Below are 15,027 nucleotides of genomic sequence, written 5' to 3'. Positions count from 1 at the left end.
ACTGTTTAGCAACCATCTCACCACTGCCCCAAAATGCAAACATGCCTGAGGCCTTTTCCTTGCTAATTTAATGTGAGCAGTTAAATGTTAGCTTTCATCACAGTAAAAGCATCACTTCTCTCATATATCCACATTAGGTAGAGATCAAAGCCAGTTCAAGGAAAGAGCGTTAAGTCTCAGTGCCGAGGTAATGAGTTTTTTTTTACTACTTCTCTCGCTTTTTTCTCGAGCCAGCAATATCTCTGCAGAGTGGGATGGTCCCGGGTCTCCCCCTGTGCCTCTGATGTGTGCTGACCCCTGCCAGCAAAAAAGACACATACAAGCACCAAAACATGCTGCGTTTGGGTGCTCAATGTTGCATAAATATTGCGCACACGCACACACACACACACACACACACACACTCACAGACACACACATCCAGTTCAGAGTCAAGGTTCTGCTCACTCTCTCAGATACAAATCTCAAACATTATGCACACACAAATGGCAACATACACCCCCTTTCCCTCTCTGTCTAACACACATACTTGTGCGCACACACAAACACACACAGACACACACACACACAGACATGATGCATCCTCACTCAGAGAACAAGAATTAAAGGCCTCTGTGATCAGGACGCCCCTGCCTCCCTGTCTCTAAGAGCGCAGAGGCTGGGTCCCTGTCACTTTAACAACATGAAATTACAACCCAAATGGGATGTCAGGGGTTAGCAGTGTCTCTAAGAGAACTATGTGAATATATTTCCTCCTATGGACTTGCCCCCATCGTGACCTCCCCCAGGAACAAGAAGTAACCAAGTGATTGGCGTTTTTACAGGCAAATTAAACCGTCTTGCAGGCTGCTGAAGGCAGGAGGAGAAAGCAGCCGTTCCAAAATTAGTGAGCCATCATCATGACAGAAAGTAGCGGGGACATGGTGTCATCCAGCTACTGTATCGATTAACCCATAAATAGTATATGGCCTCTACACTGTGGCTCTCCCAGGCTTACACTGTAAATGGAAGTTATCTCAGCTGTACATCTGTCTTGCTTTGCTGTGTGCATTAAAACCCTCGTATCTAGACTGCTACCTGGTTGGGTGTTTAGCACAGCATGAAAAAGAGGACTTTATGCATATAATTAGTGAAATGCAAATTGTATCTTGGATGCTTTTAGTGCTTTGACATTATTGTAATGATGAAAGTGTGAAACAGAATGTGTTTTTAATTAAAGAAAGAGTTCTTACAGAGTGGATCACGCCATTGTTTTAAGAAATGCAATTTGATGCAGGAAATGTGCATATTTTAAAGAAATATTCAGATTCTTTTTGTTCTTTTTTCCCCCAAAAAGGACTATGTGTGCTTCTTTCTTATGCCAGGTAGCCCTGCTGCATTATCCCCCTATTCTTGCTCTTGACACCAGGATTATCATAAAAGAGGAACGTCTGTCAAGCGCGCATTGATTTGCACACAAGTTCGCCCAATCAATCTCAAAGTTGCGATTAAAAAGCACGAGCTGTTTCTATTTTTCTATTCAAATCTTTTGGCAAAAAAGGGAGAGGCCTTTCAATTTCATAGCCTCCAGAACACTCAAGTATTCATTGCGCTCTACTTTTCGCTTTCAACCTCTCTGCGGGAGGCAGGACTCATGACATCTATGTATGCTGCTCTTATTCACAATGCTATTCAGCCTTCAGATGTGTGCTGCAAGCGATCCCTCAATACCATCAGATCGCTCATACTGGCATGCACCCAGTTATGGGCCTGTCCAGAAAGGCAGCGCAGTGTAAGTGTCAGAGTGCAAAGTGACAGTTTTGTACTCAAGAAGAGTCCCATTCAGCACAGCTCTGTTCAAACGAAGGACCAATCTTCTATAATGTGGCAAAGTCTTGCCGCTATTCCAGGAAAATGCCTCTGAAGAAAACTTTAAAGGCAGCAAAAAGACACTGAATAGTGTTTTTCATGTATTTCCTGTGTTTGTCTGTGTGCATGCTTTGTTGGCTTATCTGTATATTCATGTGGGTATGTTCATGTGTGGGTGTGGGTTTGTAATGCATGGCCCCGTTCAGAAGAGTGATTGCTTTATTCCTGCCTTGTAGGTGCTATGGGGGCCAGAGCCGTGTCTTTGGGCAGCTGTATGGATGGCTTGAGGAGGTCTCCATCATTCATAAAGCGCACTCCTACATGTAGAATTGATCTTGCAAAGAAACAGGGTGGCAACAGCAGTTCATCAGTCTTTCCCGACCACAAATCACTCGGAGGTGTCCCCCCGGGGGAGAGGTGACACCATTGTCAGTGCAGTGGTCCCCTTGGACAACAGAAGGGGCAGGGCAGGAACCCTCGCTCATACGGTGGCTCCAAAAGTGTCCGGTGAAATGCGAACGCCATTTGTGCAAATATGCCATATCCATAGTAAAGCTCAGAGAATATCTGGACTATAAATAATCAGAAGAAAAGGCTATTACAAGTACTTTGGCTGACAATGCAGCTAAATCAAGCCATAAAATTAAATAACTGTCTGACCCTTCCTCTATTATCTGTTTGAATACACATGCTCTTAATTTATTGTCACAGTTTAAAACTATCTTGAACAGACATATTAGAACAACATATGATTCAAAAGGAGAGGGAGGCGCAATTGTTATACTATACTAACTCTCATCTTTCAAGAATCTGATTAATTTTGAAAATGCACTTTCACGCCAGATGCTGAAGTCACAGGTTTTATAAAGGATGCATAATTAAAGCTACCTTTACTCATAGTGTTTAATATATGCATCTCTGCCTATTAATAACTCAGGTCATTAATTTGTATAAATCAGCTATGTATGGCACCGAGTAATTTCCACTCCTGTAAAGAGAATTGGTAAGATGAAGCTCTTGCCTTTGGCCTTGGGTTGCACATTACACTCATCTTACATTAGGGCACATGCGTCTCTTGTTCCTCCTCCTCCTCCTCCTCCTCCTCCTCCTGCTGCTCCTCCTCATACCGTTTGGACTTTGTCATTGATCTTCATTCTAAAATAATCTCTTATCATTTCTCATTGTAAGCCTGCAGAGAAACCTTTTCCAGATCCCAATTCATTAGCTTCACACTGAAAATAGAAAAAGCTCAGGGAAAAGGTGGACATGTGATGAAGGCTCAGAGTAAGCACCTTTAAAATATGTCCACCAATCCACCTTAAACACTCGTGATCTTTCTTTAAACCTCTGACATGCTACATATTTCTCTTTGGGACCATTCGTGCCCTAAAGCATGAACTGCTCACCATAAAAAAAATGACTTTTCAGCTGTAATGTTGTCACTCTCCTCTGGGTTTTCAACCCTTTCCCCTGTTATCAAGCTGTATAGTTCAGTTTTCAGTTCATGTCTTCATTAAAAAACATCAACATTCACAAACTGAATGGGTCAGGCATTGAAAAGGTCTCCTTAACATTTCTCCCTGCGTCTCCCCAGACAGCCAACAAGCAACTCGTTCTCAGTCATTGTCCCGAATGCGAGAGCAGAAGCATGTGTGGGACGAAAGAAGATTCTATAATTTTGTGGCAAATTATTATGAAAAATCTGAAAAGGTTCATCCTTTAGGGGTGGTAGAAGACTCCACACCGTTTCAATTAGCGCACTTCTGATTGTAGAGGCAGAACTCAGACGATTGATCAAGTCTCTCTCTCTCTCCTCTTCTCTTTCCCTGCCTCATTGCCCAAAAGACCCTTTTAAAATATTCAGGTAGATTATGAATGGTTACACCCCTATCTATTTATATCTCCTTTATTGACAGTATTACATTTATATGGAGTCAAGGTGAGGGATTTAATTTAAGACTCTTGCCAAAGTGCTCAGAATATTTAGAAAAAGACTGATGAAGGAACAATGATTTATATGATTAACACTTCTCAGAGAAAGGAAAAGAGTTCAATGCAGGATCAGTTGTAACTCTAACATGGATTTGCTTGGGTTTTGCTGGTATTTGTAATTCTGAGCAAATTCAGGAATATTTCAATAAGTTTTAGGAGCTATGGTCTCACTGAGTGACTAATAATTGTGGTGTTACCTTGTTATGGAAATTCAAAGCTACGTCTGGCACATCGCTCCTCTGATGTCACGTCAGTCTGCTTAGTGCTGTCAGCTTGTGTTTGAGAGAGGGCTGATTCCTCTCTTTCCCCTTCCTTCCCAGGCGGGGAACATAAAAGGGAGGATGTTTATGATGGACGGGCAGCTTTTTAAAGAGAAGCATCACAGGGTGTTGGATGGGAGGGATCCGAATCAGGACGGCTGTGATGTGACGAGACAGACAGGAACATCCTTCTCTTCGTGTCGAGATGTCAAGCAGAGGGAGTCTTAGCAGAGTAGACAGTATCATCACTCTCCCGAGTAAAGCAAGAATTCGCAGGGGAGGAGAGAAGTGGAGGGACAGTGGTGCAGAGCGGGCGGCGCCTCTGCCATGTTGGCCTGACTTTTGTGTCAGGTTGGGCTCTTTTCTTTGTTTTTTAAACACTGTTGCTTGTTCTTTGGTGCTTTGCTCTTTTTATAGGTTTGGAAATGTATGTCTTTTCATGTAAATATTAGTGTTCATTTGTAATGGCAGTTCTACATGTAATCTTACCATGTGCACACAACAATAACACAGTTTTATTTGCAAAACAAAGTTAAAGACACACTGATGCTCATGCATGAAGGAATAGTTAGCCATTTTGGGAAATAAAAGGTTTAGTTACTTTCTTGCCGAGAGTTAGGCAAGAACACTGTTACCACTCGTGTGTCTGTGTGCTAAATATGGAGCTGCAGTCAGTTAGTGTAGCTTAGCATGAAGATCAGAAATTGGGGGAAAACACTGGGGGAAAAAACTAGACTGGCATGTAAAATCCACCTAACAGCACCTCAAAAGCCGTATATCATGAGTATACGACAACAAGCGCAGTCACTTCCTGTTGGCAGATTTCAGGAAGTAATAGCTACTGGCTGAGAAACACTCATAGCTTTATTCTTATTCTTATAGTAAAAACATGACAATGATGTCAATCTTCTCATCTAATTCTTGACAAGAAAGTTCCCAAAAGCCGAACCATTGCTTTAAGAATATAATATACGAATATAACAACATATTGTAACAACAGCTGAGGTGGTCCATGGATGCAGCTTGTGAGGAGCCTCTTCCTCTTGAAAGACATTCCAGACTTAGAAATAATCTGCATAAATTTACACCTTTTTAAAAAATGTGAATGTTCTGTCTTTCTCTTCCTCTGGCTCTTATCCTGTTTGGTAATTAGCCTTTGACCCTCCGGGCTCACGCAGGCGTGAAGATTGAAGGACAGAGATAGTTTAAGCGATGGATTTGTCATAGAAATTTCTCATCAGTCTGAAATCTTGAGGGCAGAGCACCCAATTTATTACATTACAGAGCACATCTTGTAGCACTATCACTTAGGAAGGAAGTGTCAAGCAGAATCTGGCTTTGACTGTCGTGCCAACTCCATTTACCTTGGTTTTACAGTGTGCCCCTTGACTTTGCCATGTGTGGAGAATCACTAGACGCCGGTGATGGGCAGTAATTCCCTTGCCTATATGAGTGAGTGATCAGAATTCATATTAGCATCTTTACACGCTGATGGCAGCCTGTCACTCCAGGTGCCAAGTGGTCTCCTTGGACTGCAGTCAGTCACTCACAGGGAGGAAGCAGTGTCCCATTTTTATCCTGCTGGAGAGGAAAACATGGTCAGTTCCATTAGTTCCATCTGGAACACAGAAAATTATATTTAGCTGACTTGTACCAGCTCTTAGCACAGAAAATAACTTTCCTGCCTTGATATAAAAATTACTATTTTATTGAAATATCTCTCCATTCATGTGATGTATATGTTGGCAGCATGAACATCCTTTTGTGTGCATTTTCAAAGGATTTCAGTTCAGCAAAAAGTGGGTCTTTCTATGTACATTTTCTGTTAGCGGCCTCTGATTCTGTTGTATTGGTTTCTCTGTCCGTAATTTCATGAGATTAATGACACTGTCACACACTTGTGAAGCGTCCTTAACTAAGATTCAGCGGCATAATGTCCACTCCATCTTTGTTTCATTTTTCCCATTCAAAAGGCATTCCAATCAGCATTAGGCCATCTTGAATCCCTCCTCGTTCTGGCTACTGCGCAGCGATGGTGCCAGTGTTGGAGGGGGAATGTTTTTGCCAAACAGATGGAAAAGCATCACTGTGTTGCACACACACAGACACACATACTTCCCTCTTGGTGATTTCACGGCCTGCATTGACATTCAGTCATTCATTACAAAGTGAATTAATGTGCCAGAGTTGCAGTTTCCCCTTAAAAACAGATGTCGCCGGAACATCTAATTAAGCAACACACCAAATCATTGCCTCTCGGTCATCTCCAGCCGTTTTGCTTCTTCTACCCCTTTAAGAAGCGCCTGAACATACAGTATGGCTGTATCTCATCTGGATCGGGCGAGGTAGGTGTTGTGGCTGCGACCTCAGTGCCCAATAACCTAAATCACCATTTAAATTATTCACACAATAACGACACCGGAGCACTCCATTATGAACATTATTGCTGAGAAATGGGCTCTGCTGAGGTGAAGGATGAGTCTTATCTTTCGCTGTCAGTCGGGGCATTAGTCATGGTAACGGGTCCCTCAGACCTGTGTTCTGGGTTTTCATTGAGCCTTACGTAGCAGATTTATCACAGATCACTAGCTGATGTCAACGTCCTAACAATGAGATGAGATGACCGTCTAAAGCTGTTTAGCTTCAGTATTGTAATTTAAGGTCTGGATGATGCACTATGTGGATATTGGCATGCTATCTGTGAGATGGTGTCAGTTGCAACCTATCTGGTATAAAAAACTGTGTCAAAATTGCATGCCGTGGGTTTTACACACTGCAACGATAGCGAATTCACCAGTGCACCACTTTGACATTAACATCTACATTTACTGTGGCTCAGGAGTAAATGAAACTTCACAGACAGGAAAACTTTCCATTTGAACCAAACAAGACAGAAGAACGGAAAGTGTTTTCTCTGTCATTGCTCTTTTTTGCCCCGTCAAGAAGCCAAACTCAATTTATGTCAAACAAGGTTTAAAGGACCTTGGGATTAAAGCCATAAACTGGCTGCTGTCAGACCTGAAGCCCTGCTAACAATTTAGTGCCAAACCGGCGTTGTTCAATATCATTTCATATTATATCATGTCACGACACAGTGACAGCTACACATCAGCCCAGTCACAGCTGGTTTGCCCTGAAGAACTCCTCCGATGTCGGCTCCAATCGAAGCTGACTCCACTTTGCTCGGATCTAAAATGGGAAATCTATCTGAAGTACTCTGCAGGGAGCGGCTACAGCTTTTGGTAACGAATGCTAACAGGTCGATCAGGTAATGAGAAGAGATATTTGGGTGGGTGGGCGCGGAGTGGGGGAGACTGGTGCTGTAATGGGCCTGCCAAAAGCCTTCACTGGCTCCATTAAAACAGCCAGAGACAGTGCTAATGGAGTACTCACCTATACAGAGATACAAAACAGCTATAGTGAAATCAACAGCATACGACTGGAATATTTCTACCTTTTGCTGCAAATGAGTTCGCAGTGCCAATTAAGCGCAGTCCTATTTAAAGGCGTCAAAGGCCATGTCCATGCTAATATGGATACATTTGAAAACACTGTTTGTGTGTCAAAAGTTTTTCGCGTACACCTGCATTTCCAAATTGCTAAATCTCCTCTGTTGGGCACACACTGGCAATCTGAACAAAAAGCTTCAGGCAATTTCTGCCAAGCAGCTTTCCACCTTTTTAAAGTGTTGTGTAGCAAGCATGATTAGGAGTGTGCCAACAAGATTTTCCACAACAGATCATTTGACAATGAAATGTCTGAAGTCACTTGACAAGTCTCAAAAACCGCCAAACAGGATAAGATCAGAAAGAAGGAATGACCACATTTGCAGCCAAGTAATGAACGGGAGTTTATATATTTTATTATAATTATAATCTTACTATCAATTATTGTAATATATGTGTGTTCACATAGGTGTAATAATGTGAATATCTATCTTATATAAAGACTAATGTATTGGGCAGACTTGTATTTTATTCTGAAGTATGCTAATATGTCGCTTCACGTATAGAATTACTTTATTTGGAAGTTGTGTAGGTGGTTTTAAAGTATATGCACAAAGTTATTATTGTACATATCAAAATAAACAGTATGTTTTCATGAGAGGTGAACGGAGGTAGAGTGCTATTCTGCAGTCTGATGCTGATGTTGACACAGTGGATCAGTAGTGAGCAGAGTCTCCTCATAATAAAGAGGTTGAGCTTTGATTGTCATGTGAGACATGTGAACTGGACTGTGCATATGTCACTGTGCATATGCTCAGGTTCATATTAGTCATGATGGCCCACATATCCTCAAAATACTCCTTTCAGGTCATATACTGAAGTTTTCCTTTTCCACAGGCCTCTCAGTACAGGCGTCTTAGATGTACATTAGTCAACAAAAGGCTTGACCCCAGGACTCGTTTTAAGCTCATTCCATCTTCTCTGCGTCACTGTTTCTGTGTATCTTTTGCTATCTGTGAGTCCCTTCAAGTCGAACCTCTTTGAGCAGAGAGTGATAGAAGAGACGTGAGACTGCAGGAGCAGAAGGACGATGGGACAATTTGTACAATCGCAGGAGAAGGCAGAGAAGGAGAGTGACAGAGGGAGGGTGAAACCTCCACGTGTTTGATGGTGATTGGAGACATCACTTACACAAACAATGAGGCGGAGGATGACAACATCTTCTGCATGACGAGTGTGTTTGTGAAGGCTGTCCTCACACAACGAAATGGCACTTTGAATCATCCTCACACCCCAGACGTGTACGCACAATGACACGCACAAACGCATCTAAACACACATGCACGCACAAAGAGATTTCACTTCACATTTTCCAGCCCGATGTCATATAAAGTATGCAAGTACAAGAGGTGGGGAGGAGACACGGGGTCACTTTGTAAGAGGGAGATATGCCTTGTTTGTCAATCAATATACAAGCTTTCAGAGGAGAGACATAAATGCAGGTGTTGGAGTCCTGGTATTAGACACATTAGCACGTCTGTGACACAGAAAAAACACTATATTGTTTGAATGAACTCTTCTCACTCTGCTCTTCTCCTTCCTCTCTCTATCTTCGCTTACCCTTTCCGTCTTTCTCACCCAAACGTAAATGGCTTTGACAACTCACTGGTCTATGGCCATTCCACAGCACCATCCCTTCATTCTCCTTCCCCTTTAGGGTAATCTGATTTTACACAGTGGAAGTGGAGGCTCTCGCACATCCAGGACCAGGGAATCAGTGAGCTGAGCAGACAGGCCAGCGTGCTCCGACGGTGGGGTCTGACCAGATTCCTAAGATGTGGCTCCTGTTAGCACTGAGGTCCTCTAATAAAAGTCACTGAGCCATTCTACTGTACAATTTAGTCCAAAACTGCAATTTCCCAAACATTTTTTTTTTTTTTAATATTTGAATATTCTGACTCTCCACCACATTTCACATTACAAATGAATTATTAGTAATCTGACTGTTTACTGTAAATATGAAGGTGACATTTGTTGGTCCTATTTGAAAAACAATAAAGATTTCTTGAGGATGATGCACCTTTAAGCACCTAAACCTTTTTTTCAGTTCTTCAATATTTCCCATCATAATCAAATATTTATGACTAGATGAGCAACAAGTAATCTAATGGTTTTGGAAAAGTCTTCCTTAGTTACTCTTTATTAATAGCTGAATACTGAAAAACTAGTCTGCTTCACATCGGGATTGTGTGGGTGTGGTTTGATCAGATTTGATTGACAGTGTTTGTGCAACATCAGCAAACAACCCACCAACATCTGAACTGATTCTAATTCACATGTAGCCCACCTTAAGAAAAGACACAAAAACACAACTACAGAGATCTCCCATAGGAAATAACAAAAACTGTTGTAATTTATAAGGAAAAATTCTGTGTTCATGTGGGACCCCATCGCTCATAAAAGTAAGAAGCTGATTAAGAATATAGGTTTCCTGGGCCTGTTGCTGGTGTCTCTTGTTTAATGTCTTCATCTACAGTGGCCCTGAGAGTTCAATGCAGTGAAACTTAAGAAAACACATGCAAACAGACATAACATAGAGAAACGCATGCACAAGCATTTAGAAAATTCAGACAACACAGTACAAGAGTGAAACATGCTGCAATTACAGAAAAGGATAACAGATGTGTTTCCAGAGGACGCTAAAATGTGATGAACACGCCACAATTGTTGACTCATTAAGTATCTGAAGTCGGGCCCATGTATCATCTGTTTACGTTTACGTTGTGGATTTCTGATTTCTGATAATTCGAATCTGTGCACACGCTGAAAGTGTCCGCTGCATGTGACTCACAGGACCTTGCACAGCGGAGAAGTGAAATTCTTTCAATAATTTTAATGAAATTTAGCTTCTGTGGCAAATATTAACCTTTGCTATCCAGTTCACCAGTGTTGAGAGACAACCTGTACCCTCCATAATAATTTGTAATAAAATTCTGCTTTTTTTTTTTCTCATGAATCACAAACCATGATGTGTTCACGCTTTGGAAATACCTCTCTTGCTGTTTTCTGTATTCGCAGCACATTTACTGAATGCTATGCATGCGTTTTCAAATTGATGAAGATACTTTCTGAAATTGCTTAGTTTTGTTTATTTGCATGTGTTAAGTTATGTGTTAAGCACTGTGCTGAGCTTAAAAGGTGCAAAAGTTACACTTACAATGACACAGGAAATAGCTTATCAATTAATCCGAATTCTGTATCTAGTTGTTTCAAAAAATATCAATTTGTGGGTTATTTTTGAATTTCATAACAGTTTTGGGCAAAGTGAAGAATAATCTAAAGTTTTAGATGAATAACTTTAGCAATAAACAAGAATATGATGTGATAAGGACAATTTCCTTTCTGTGTTCCTGTGCAGGCAGTAAAAAAAGTATAAAGGGAATACTCTGTTGTGATACCACTTTTTCCATTAGATTTTCTTTTCCTATAAGAATTTAATGAATCGTAATCCAAATACAAAGTACTCAGACATTCTCTCTGCCTTCTGGATGCTTTATATGTGTCTAATAATCTAATAATCTAAAATAGTGTCTAACAAACAGTGTCACTAATTAAAATATTTCATTCTGATCCGCCCAAATGTATCTCAAGCTATTTTGCTTGCTTGTTTTTAATAACTAACTTTCATTTTATTTGTACAGGCATCATTATTTGTGATTATTTCTCTCCGCGTCTTTCACACATGACAGAAGACCGTTCAAACGTGTGTGATCAGTGGTGAAAAAGAGTCTGCTGCTTTTTCTTGCCCTTTCCACAGGGAGGTCAGAGTGCAGAGTCACACACACAATAGCACCACTGGAGGTGATAATTTTTCAGCACTCAGTGGAGCAGATGATGCAAACATGGGGCTTGAACACAGTCCTTTATGTCAGGCTAAAGTGCATTGCGACGCCTGGTTATATGGATTATGTTGTAGGTCCACAATTGTATGTTCTTTTCACTTGAACAAATGTCATATGCAGTGTGGTTACCACAGTAGGTTGCACACTTTTAGTCATTACTGCACCGTCCGTTGCTACCACACAAGCTTCTCTCTCCTCCTCAGGTGTGGTCCTCCCTGATACAGACCATCAGCTGTGCAATCCACCATATTCTGCTGCCAGCTTAATAAATGGCTTGTGTCAGAGGCAGTGTCAGTCTATTGGTTGCTCATTTTGAGTTTGTCTAGGGGTTGGAGGGGAGCTTTGCATTCTCCGCTGCGCTGCTCAGTGACTGGCAAAGTCCTGACTTTATTGATTTCTTTCTTCACTGCTCTTTGTCAAAATATCCAACTGCAGACCTTAAAGACCTCCGCCATTGCTCGACATCAGCAGCCACACACGGCTCCTCTTATAATGGTCGACTCCTGCACTTTGTTTTTTGAAGGGGGAGGAAGGGATGATAGGCTGTGTGAGTGGAAGATGATTGGAGAACACAATCTAAAGCCTCAGCAGCGCTCTCTCTCTCTCTCTCTCTCTCTCTCTCTCTGTTTCTCCCTGTATCTCACTCTCTCTCTTTCCATTCTGACACAGAGAAAATATTGTACACTGACTGGCTCCCATTGAATCCATGTTGTGATTCATCGCCCAATTTCAAACTGCCAAGCAGCTAAATTGCACCAGGTCTGCCAAAATTCATCCCAGGAACACGCAGGAGATGTGAAAAATTAAATGTCATCGTGGCACAGTGGAAAACTTTCACCTCTCATCGAGCAGAATATGCTCGCTTCATTCTGTACTGATGGATGATGGCCCGGGGCTATACTTAACCTACTTAGTAATGTCATGTACGGCAGAATGTGTTTACTTTTGAAAAATAGTGAGAAAACATAAACTCTATCAGAGCTTGACATCTACGCATTCTTCCTCCAAATAAAGTGGCTTTTTATGTTGATGCAGGAATGAATTTTCCCCCTCATCAGACTTGTTTGCTGTATATCATGCACTAACGCTGGGGGTGTAAAATAATGTAGGTGAGATGAAAAGACAGATACTGTTTCAAAATATTAAGGGATGTCTGTTAGACTTCACTGCTTAAATATCTGGATAAACTGGGAGTGATTATAATTTTTTTTCGCATGGCTACTCTTTAAGTGCCAGTTTGAAGTTTTATCAAGGAAAGTTATGCCTGTCCAGACATTTTGAAGGGGTAAAGGTACATTATTGAGCTTGAATGAGGGAGGGTGAGAGACAATGGGCTGAAAAGCAGAGAAAGGATGAGGTTGGGAGGCAGGGAGAGGGTAGGAGGGCTGAGCGATGACTGGCTACTTTAGCAATTAAAATGTGGGGCAAAGACACAGAGGCTTGGTTTGACCGAGAGACTGCACCATTCATCATCCCAGCTGCCATAAAGCAGCAGTAGATGGAATCTTTGATTTGAGCTTCACAGGAACATAAATCAAAATCCAAACCATGGCCTGTCAGGGCCATCGCCAGAATAACCCATTTGAGAGAGGGAGAAAGAGGAAGAGAGGGGAGGTAAGGTTGGAGAGAGTAAAGGTAGTTACTTTTCTGGCTTTGCACTCCATCCCACATGTTCACACACACACACACACACACACACACACACACACACACACACACACACACACACACGCACACTCAAAGACAGATACAGTTTACAGACACACACCTTTGTCCCTCCATATGTATTTGAAGTTCAGACGCAGCTGCCGCACACCCCGGCACAATATCGAATCCAGGGATCATTGATCAAGTGGCTGGGTCCTGTCAGTGGCCAGTGGTGTGCCTGACCCGCCCCGCCCTGCCAACATCTCCCCGTCCACCCCCCTCCTCTCTTCATACCCTCGAATACAAGGCAGAGAACAAGGAAGTGAGGTCATGCCGCGTGTACACCCATCCATCTAAATAGCATGACAACGACAGCTAATAAATCATTCATTCATTGTTTAATCTATTGTCTGCCCGGGCAAAAGTCATGTGGCTGATATGAAGACAGATTTACCCCATGCAGGTGGGGCACATTGAGAGGGATTTTTACTGTTACTGGTTTCCTTATCAATTAGTAATGTGTTCATTATACCTTGGAGCAATTAAAAGCACTAATGATTGAAATAACATGGAGGGTCTTTTATCAAGTCAGTGCCAAAGTAATTTAAGCCAATTTAGTCATACATTTTATTTTCGCTGGAGGCTTCTGGGTTTCAAACACTGTGATTTACTGGTGCGTCGTGGAAGTTGACTGAAAGATGAATGATCGCTCATCTACAAGTTATTTCAACATCATGTTCACCTGCACATATGCAGGAGTGCCTCTAATAATATATTCATTTGGGAGGGGAGGAGGGTGCGGGTGAGGCTCTCTACTCACTTGCAAGGTCAGCGAAGGTTCACTTTAAATGCAACACACAATCCCAGAAGTATGAATATTTAGGTTCATCTTCTCCACTGCGAGCCATGTTTAATTTATTGTAATTACACAAAGTCTGAGTGAAGGCAGCGTGTTATGAGCAGAGGTAGCAACCCTAACATAACCCTATTACCGAGGGGTTACGTTTCCCCAGTGCGGAATCAATGTAAAACACATGACCTGAAAGAGCTCAGGACAGGTTAATGAGGCTACATTTGGGATATGCATCTCATTACAGCAGCCAGAGGGAAGGTCACTAAACACCATTGTTTACCTTAGCCTGCCGCCGAACAGACTCACCCTTGAAAAGCAGGGCGAGAGGTACCAAAATACCAGCAAATCATGACGTTGTAATGGTATGACTCAGATACAAAAAGCACCAAAGCTCACATTCCATTTGGGAGAGGTCATGTGCTGTGTGCCCCACGGCGAACACGACCGCCATGTCTGACCTGTTGTTAAGGCGAAGATAGCAATTGTTTTACGCCAGATGAGTCTGATACACAATATGATTTAGAAGCCATAAAAAGCGATGAGGTAGTGTTGATCTCTCAGACAGCTACCTCCGCTGATGAATGATTGAGCTCAGGATGGGCTTGAAGCCGACGATGGGAGGCCATGAGGAGGTGCGTGTTCATTTATGTGGCGGCGTACAGCAGCCAAGAGCAGTGTGTGGCACTGCTGTCTGTGCCCGCATGCGGAGCGTGGCATTAGTCAGAGTGTGTAAAGCCCTACCAGTCAGACTGGAGATGGGTTGAGGGAGATGAATGGGAGGCAGGTTCACTTTATTACTGTCACTCTGCTCTCTCCCAGTCTGCCTCAACCTCCCCACTACCACCCATCCATTAATCACATGTTACTGCCTCCCTCCCTCCCTCTCTCGCTGTCTATTTCTCCTCCCTCCACCTTTCTACTCCTCCTCCATCGCTCCAGCTATCCATCTATCCTTCTATCATTCACAATTGCATCACTTTTTCCAAACCCTCGCTTACTTTCCCTCACTCTCACGCCCTTTCTATCATCCTATTAAGTCTTGTCTGTCTCCAGTTTGCCACTCCCTCCCTAATCTGGAG

Source organism: Pempheris klunzingeri, chromosome 5 (assembly GCF_042242105.1).
Source record: "Pempheris klunzingeri isolate RE-2024b chromosome 5, fPemKlu1.hap1, whole genome shotgun sequence".
Classification (NCBI taxonomy): domain Eukaryota; kingdom Metazoa; phylum Chordata; class Actinopteri; order Acropomatiformes; family Pempheridae; genus Pempheris; species Pempheris klunzingeri.
Note: the sequence above shows the minus strand (reverse complement) of the source record.